Source organism: Chiloscyllium plagiosum, chromosome 7, assembly GCF_004010195.1.
Source record: "Chiloscyllium plagiosum isolate BGI_BamShark_2017 chromosome 7, ASM401019v2, whole genome shotgun sequence".
Lineage (NCBI taxonomy): Eukaryota > Metazoa > Chordata > Chondrichthyes > Orectolobiformes > Hemiscylliidae > Chiloscyllium > Chiloscyllium plagiosum.
Genome location: NC_057716.1, coordinates 10772963 through 10780547, shown reverse-complemented (window position 1 = coordinate 10780547; position 7585 = coordinate 10772963). Strand labels below are relative to the sequence as shown.

At 41.5% G+C, this 7585-nt stretch overlaps 1 pseudogene; it reads left to right on the top strand.

The window, feature by feature from the left end:
* The first annotated feature begins 1062 nt into the window (after positions 1–1062).
* LOC122551897 lies at positions 1063–2743 on the top strand (annotated as a pseudogene).
* The last annotated feature ends 4842 nt before the right edge of the window (positions 2744–7585 follow it).

Here is a 7585-nt window from a genome sequence, read left to right as displayed (position 1 = left end):
GTGGACCACAACAACTGGATCCTTCCCCTCCCGCTCCAATATCCTTTCAAGCCGGTCGGAGATGTCCCGCACCATGGCACCGGGCAGGCAACACACCATGCGAGACTCCCTATCCGGCTTCCATAGGATACTATCTGTCCCTCTAATTATAGAATCCCCTATAACAATTACTTGTCTTTTTGCTCCCCCCTCTTGAATGGCCTTCTGCACCATGGTGCTGTAGCTGCCTTCCTAAAATTACGTACCGGTAAGTAATTTTAAAAGAAACTGTCTTACCTTAGCTGTAGCCTTCCGGGTTTGTTTAAACTCAGCTGCTGCACGCACTCAAAATGCGAGTTTCATATTAAAATATGAAACTGTCCATAGGCCGCAATTAATGTTAATAAATATCCTGTTAATGCTGTCGGAGAAATGTTACCAAATAGATAAATTCAGGTATTAAAGTTGATGGCCTTTGCAGCAGTCTGGAGTCTAAACACTCCAGGGGTTATACGACATGTGCAGGGGGCTGTAAATAAAGCAACTTGCTCTGAAAACATACATTATCTTATAGACAGGTTCTGAAGTAGATTTCCATCATTGCATTGAAATATTGGAAACAGACTTAGATGATGGTCAAATGACAAGTGCTCGAGAATTTTAATGACAGCAGAGGACAGAGTACACCATTGCTCTAATGCATTGTTGCTGCCTTTCAAGCAATTAAAATGACATGAGGGCAAACACAAACAATGATACACAGGTGCTTTAAAATGATTTTGCCTTATAACGGCTTTCTTTACAATGAGTGTATGCATCATGTACTTTGTTTCTTTTATGTTAACTTCAAATCATTTTAGATATTGGAATAACAATTAGTAAAGCCCAGAGAGGCCTTTCAGTCTCACTTATAAATACCAAGCTGCATGAGGCAGTGAGACGTTCGGGTGCTTACTCAACCAGCTCTGAGCTCGAAATGGGAAAGGCAAGCATAACTCAAATGTTTTATATTTTACATTGTATTGGGATTATTGATTAGACATTTCCAAATTGAAAACTCTGAATTAATAAACCTGCATCTTTTCCTCACAGATCATCTTTTACGAGGACAGGAACTTCCAGGGGCGGCACTATGAGTGCAGCAGTGACTGTGCCGACCTGTCCCCTTACTTCAGCCGCTGTAACTCCATCCGTGTTGACAGTGACTGGTGGGTGCTGTATGCGAAACCCAATTACATGGGATACCAGTATGTTCTGACCAGGGGAGAGTATCCTGACTACCAGCGCTGGATGGGATTCACTGACTGTGTCAGGTCATGTCACTCCTACTATTAAAATGTGAGAAATTTCTGGTGGTTCGCATTTTCTACCCAGAGTGACACTAAAAAAAAATTACTGTGTTCAAAATTACTGTGTACAGCTTGTACCCATTAGCACTGAAGAGGAATACTTGTTCCCACTGGTCTGATTATATCTTGCAGCAGTGATATTAACAGTAGCGGATCGTCTGCTGTTACAAATCCAACCTCATTTACCAATCTCCGAGCACATGTTACAGTCACTGTGAGAATTTAGTATCAACCCTTGTAATTTCATAATTGCAGTTAAGTTCCACAGGCATAGTTTCTTACATCAATTGTTGTATAAACTAGGAAATTTGTGGTAGGTCACTGGTGGTGGTATACTTAACATTTTCAAGAATGTTTGGGAGACAGTAGAATACATCATTTTGTATTTAATCAAATAATCAGAACTAAAAGCCAATTTGGTGCTTTGACAGTGTAGAAAGTAGTAAGGTAACTACAGATAGGCTAAGATAGAGTACACCTTTCTAACAGACATATTTGTACACATTCCATTCATCTCATTATAAATATTTAATACATTATAAAAAGGAGAAAGCTGCCCTCACTTGGAGAAAGTCTCGTCACAATTAGATTTTTACAGATATTGATAAGCCTCATTCTGTGTGGATCAACTAACATCAATCACACATACTGTCACAGACATTTCACTGATCAACTGTTCAAAATTAAATAGAAGCTGCCTGTTTGGTGTTCAAACATAATTGACCTACTGAATTGATGGTAATGAATTATATCAGCTTTACTTCCATTATTAATGTCATTAACTGGGTCTTGCTGCATTCTTTCTCTCATTGTATTTCCGTCTCTTAGTAATTATCAAACATGGGTTTGCTATTTCCTTACCAATATGATCTCATTTCTATTCCAGTACCAAGCAATACCAAATATTTCATAATAGATTGATGACAATTAGATAACCAAGCAGGAATTGTCCAAAACTAGACAACAATCTGTTAGCATCTAGAGATGGTCAATAGCTGGTTAATGATTGAACAGTGAATTTTTAACAAAAAGCTAATGGGTTCCCTGGTCATATTACTAATATAAAAGCAACCCACAACAATAATTTTAAAGTGTTCTATAGATATTTTCATACCTGCATCTCAAATGTTTCATTTCTCTCTATTGTAGTACCGAGGAGGTTCCTACAGAATGACGATTTACGAGAGGCCTGACTTTGGAGGACAGATGATGCAATTCCTGGATCACTGTCCAACTGTCTACAATTGTTTTCATTACCATGACATCCACTCCTGCCATGTGACTGGATCTTCTATGAACACCCCAACTACAGAGGGTGACAATACTTCATGAGACCCGGTGGATACAGGAGATACAGTGACTGGGGAGGCTACAGCTCAACTGTTGGATCTTTTAGGCACACGAGGGATTCCTAGTCTGTCATTATAAACCATTTGTCAACATAATAAAATATCTTCTATTACATGGGCATTTTGTCCAACTCGATCATATGTTCAGAGCTTTGCAGAAATGGTCCACTACAGCTGGTATCCAGATGTCATGTACCTAATATATCATTACAATCACCTCAGTAATGTGATGACCATTAATGTAAAAGAAGGGAAATAGAAAATGTGTGAATAGGGATCCTGCCAACAAAACTGGGAAATATTAGAGACCTAGAGTCATAGACAGCATTCAGCATGGAAACAGACCCTTCAGTCCAACTAATCCATGCTGACCATATTCCCAAACTAAACTAGTCCCATCTGCCTGCACTTGGCCTGTATCCTTCAAAATCTTTCTTGTTCATGAATTTATGCAAATTTTAAACGTTGTAACTGTACTCGCATCACCACTTCCCCTGCAAGGTCATTCAGTGGTTAGCACTGCTGCCTCACAGCGCCAGAGACCCGGGATCAATTCCCGCCTCAGGCGACTGACTGTGTGGAGTTTGCACGTTCTCCCCGTGTCTGCGTGGGTATCCTCCGGGTGCTCCGGTTTCCTCCCACAGTCCAAAGATGTGCAGGTTAGGTAAATTGGCCATGCTAAATTGCCTGTAGTGTTAGGTAACTGGTAAATGTAGGGGTATGGGTGGGTTGCGCTTCGGCGGGTTATTGTGGACTTGTTGGGCCGAAGGGCCTGTTTCCACACTGTAATGTAATGTAATGTAATCTAATCTAATCTACAAATGCACCATTCTAGGGATAAAAATGTTGCTCCTTATGTCCTTTTAAATCATTCTCCTCTTACCTTAAAAATATGCCCCTGAGGTTGTCTTGAGATGTTTTACTCAGCATTGTCTGATTATCACAAGATTATTACAGTTGGACATGATCTATAAACACACTTTTTGCAGCCAGAAAATCCTCAAAAGGCACACCTCCAGCTCTCTTAAGGCTGTTGTGTTACAGCTTGTCTAACAAAAGTCTTGTGTTCTACCAACACAGCTGCAGCCTAGAATATTGGGAGCTTGCAATGTCAGTAGTTCCCAGCCACTCTCTGCGATTTACTGGATCACAGGATAGATAAGGCAGATCTGAAGGGAATGGAGACAATGCCTGAGGAAAGACAACCAATGGGAATGTCAGCTCTGTGGAAGCCAGAACAGGAAATAGAATGCTTTGTAATTTATTGAGAGTAGGATCAAGGAATCAGAAGCTGGCTCCTTTGTACAAGATGGACTTGAGAAAGCACAAGACATGATAAGAGAGAAACAAGCTGAGGACTACAGCATGGAAGATCAACTGGAGAATTTGGCCAAAGCTGCAGAAGCCGAAGAGTATACTTCAGCAGATTGTAATTCATTAAACAGATTAAGGAATCATGTTACATGACAAAGATAATCCCCACTGTTTGGTTAGGGCCAGCTATTTTTCAGTACGCCCGTTTCCTACATTACAGCATGTGAATAGTCTTGAGGCAGGCAGGAAGATTGCAAAAGGCACTGTATAATTACAGCTGTTTTTTTGCTTGAGCACCTTATCCATACTGTTAGACTACATGTACTGGGCAATGTGGAAGATTGTCAGGTTCTGTTCTGTCCCCAAAAAGCAGCATCAATCCAACAAATACGACTGCACTAGGGCATTAGTCTACTTTCAATTATCAGCAAAGTTCCAGAAGGTTTGGTGACAGTGCCATCAAGTGACAGACAGTCAACAATAACTTTCTCACTGATGCTCGTTTTGGCCTAACTTAAAAACCAGACAATACCAAGTTATAGTCCAACAGGTTTATTTGAAAGTACTAGCTTTCAAAGCGCTGTTCCTTCATCAGGTAGCTGATTTTTAACTTTATCCACCCCAGTCCAATACTGGCACCTCAACATCACAGTTTGGCCTACACCAGGGCCTCTCAATATCAGTCCTCATGACAGCCTTGGATCCAAACATGAACAAAAGAAATCCGTTAGTTGGAGTCATAACTGGCACAATGGAAAATTGTTGTGGATATTAGAAGCCAATCATCTCAATCCCAGTGCATCACCATTATTTATTTTTTTCAAAGGTACTGATAGGTTAACCTGAGGAGGAACAGGAATGGACCATATGACTAAACAGTCCCTCAAACCTACTCTGCCATTCAACATAATGAAGATCGATTATCAGCATCAGTTCCATTTTCCATCGCTCCATATCCCTCTAGTTCCTAAGAGACTAAGATCCTGTCCATTTCAAACTTACCTGCACTGAACAATGAAGCATCTATTGCGCTTTTGCTTGAAACGTCGATTTCCCTGCTCCTCAGATGCTGCCTGAACTGCTGTGCTTTTCCAACACCACTCTAATCCAGAATGAAGCATCTATTGTCAAGTCCGTTCCGAAACATTTGCTTATTTTTTGCTAAACTCCAGATGGTATAGACTCAATGTTCACAGCTTCTCATCATAGGAACACCCCATCATCTCAGGAACCAATAAAATACTTTTTCAAGATTGCCTCCAAGACAAGAATATCCTTTTGTTAAACATGGAGGACATAGGGACAAAAAGTACTTGGCATGTGGTCTCATCAAAGCATTGCAAATTGGAAGAAAGACTTCCTTTTTCCTGTACTCCAAAATCCCCTTACAATACAGGCCAACATGCTGTACGTTTTCCATAATTGCTTGCATGTTGACTTGCTGCGTCTTTGGTACAAAACACATCTAATTCTCTGTGGGCATTTGAAAGTTTCACATCTTTTAAAAAACTGTTCTGCTTTTCAATCTTAATACCAAAGTAAATAACCTCACACTTGTCCACAATAAACTCCATCTAACGCTCTGTTTCCCAATCAATTCACCAATCTACTTTTCTCAGCCTTTTTGTGTCCTCTTCACAGCTTGCATGCCCACCTCGTTTTGTACTGTCAACATTTGCTCAGTTGAAGTGAACAATTCCAATACTATAGGATGGAACCTGTTCTGACGCCTGTAAGCCAATTCAACAAAATTTAAATGTGGGAAAAAGCCCTCATTCCTCTTTCCTAACTGTGTGCTATTGCCCAACCTCCCTGTTTATCTTTTATCCCTTTCCTCCCTCCACATTCCTGATGAGGGGCTCATGCCCCTAATCGCTGACTCTCCTGCTCATTGGATGCTGCCTGACCTGCTGTGCTTGTCCAGAGCCACACGTTTCGACTCTATCCTCAAAGGCCCACAAGCAACTTCTAGTCACCTGACATTTTTTTCCCAACATCTGTCATTTTGTTTCTGCATATGTTCAGATGATCAGAGATTACTTGAGTATGGCAGTCTCAATTCAAGCTCACAGGGTCATTGCTACACAGTCATACAGCACAGAAACAGACCCTTCAGTCCAACTAGTCCATGCTGTACATAATTCCAAAACTTAAACTAGTCCCATCTGCCTGCTCATGGCCCATATCTCTCCAAAACCTTTCCTATTCGTGTACATATCTAAGTGTCTATTAAATGTAACTGTGCCTGCATCCACCACTTCCTCAAGAAGTTCATTCCACATGCAGACTAACCCCTGTGTAAGTAATTTGTCCCTCATTTCTTTTTAAAATCTCTCTCCTCTTGCCTTAAAAATGTGTCCCCTTGTCTTAAAATCCCCCACCATAGGGAAAAGGCACCTACCATTAACCCTATCTATGCCTCTCATGGTTTTATAAACCTCTATAAGGCTATCTCTCAACTTCCTATGGAAGCAGGATCAGTATTTTCTGTTCTCTGCAAGGGTGAGTGCCACCATATTCATTTTGCTACCTCACACTCACAGGGGCACACTCACTCTAACTCTGGCACTGTCACTAGGATTCAGCAACCACTACTCCCACAATTGCATTTATTGTGTCAATGGCTTTCACTCACTTTATATTCCCAAGCTACTAGCCCATGCTGTCCTCTGCACTTCCTCCTCATCTTACCAACCTCTCCTGCTCTTGCCTTGTCACTCACTTCACTTCCTTCCACTTACATCAGACACAATCCTTCCATTTGTCTCATTGCAGGAACAATTATCCTACAATTGGGTTGAGAGGGCCAACACTGACAGGGTGAGGGCACTGAAGAATTGAAAGTTTCCTGCCTGGATGTAGGCTCACCTTCTGCAACAATGATTTGGAGGTGCCAGTGCTGGACTGGAATGGACAAAGTTAAATATCACACATTACCAGGTTACAGTCCAACAGGTTTATTTGGAAGCACTAGCTTTCAAGGTGCTGCCTCTTCATCACCACCAGCAGTAGCCAAGCGTTCCCCCCTCTGCAACAAGGATTTGTGACAAACTTTTGGCATTGCAAACAGGAGGGAGGTGGTGGGACCAGGGGCCTCTGATGTTTTGTCAGACACTGTTGGGGCTCCTCCTCCCTATGGATACCCTCTGGCATCAATCTAATTCTTTGAAAGCAAGGTCATTGAGAGCACTGGCACCTCCAAATCATTGTTGCAGAAGGTGAGCCTACATCCAGGCAGGAAACTTTCAACAGCCATTCAGGCAACCACCCAAGTTGGGAATTGGTGCCATCTAGTGACTGACAGCAATAATGGTGTATAATTGAGGCAAAAACAATGACTGCAGATGCTGGATTTAACCAGATTCTGGATCAATGGTGCTGGAAGAGCACAGCAGTTCAGGCAGCATCGAGGAGCTTCAGCAAAAGCTGCCTGAACTGCTGTGCTCTTCCAGCACCATTGATCCAGAATATAATTGAGGCAAGCTGAGCAATCCATACGATACAAATACATGCAGCGAAAGAAGTAACTGAAGTCACTTTTTAAAGCTTAAGTGAAAAGCAGCAAATATTTTTATCATTGTCAAGCTTCTGACA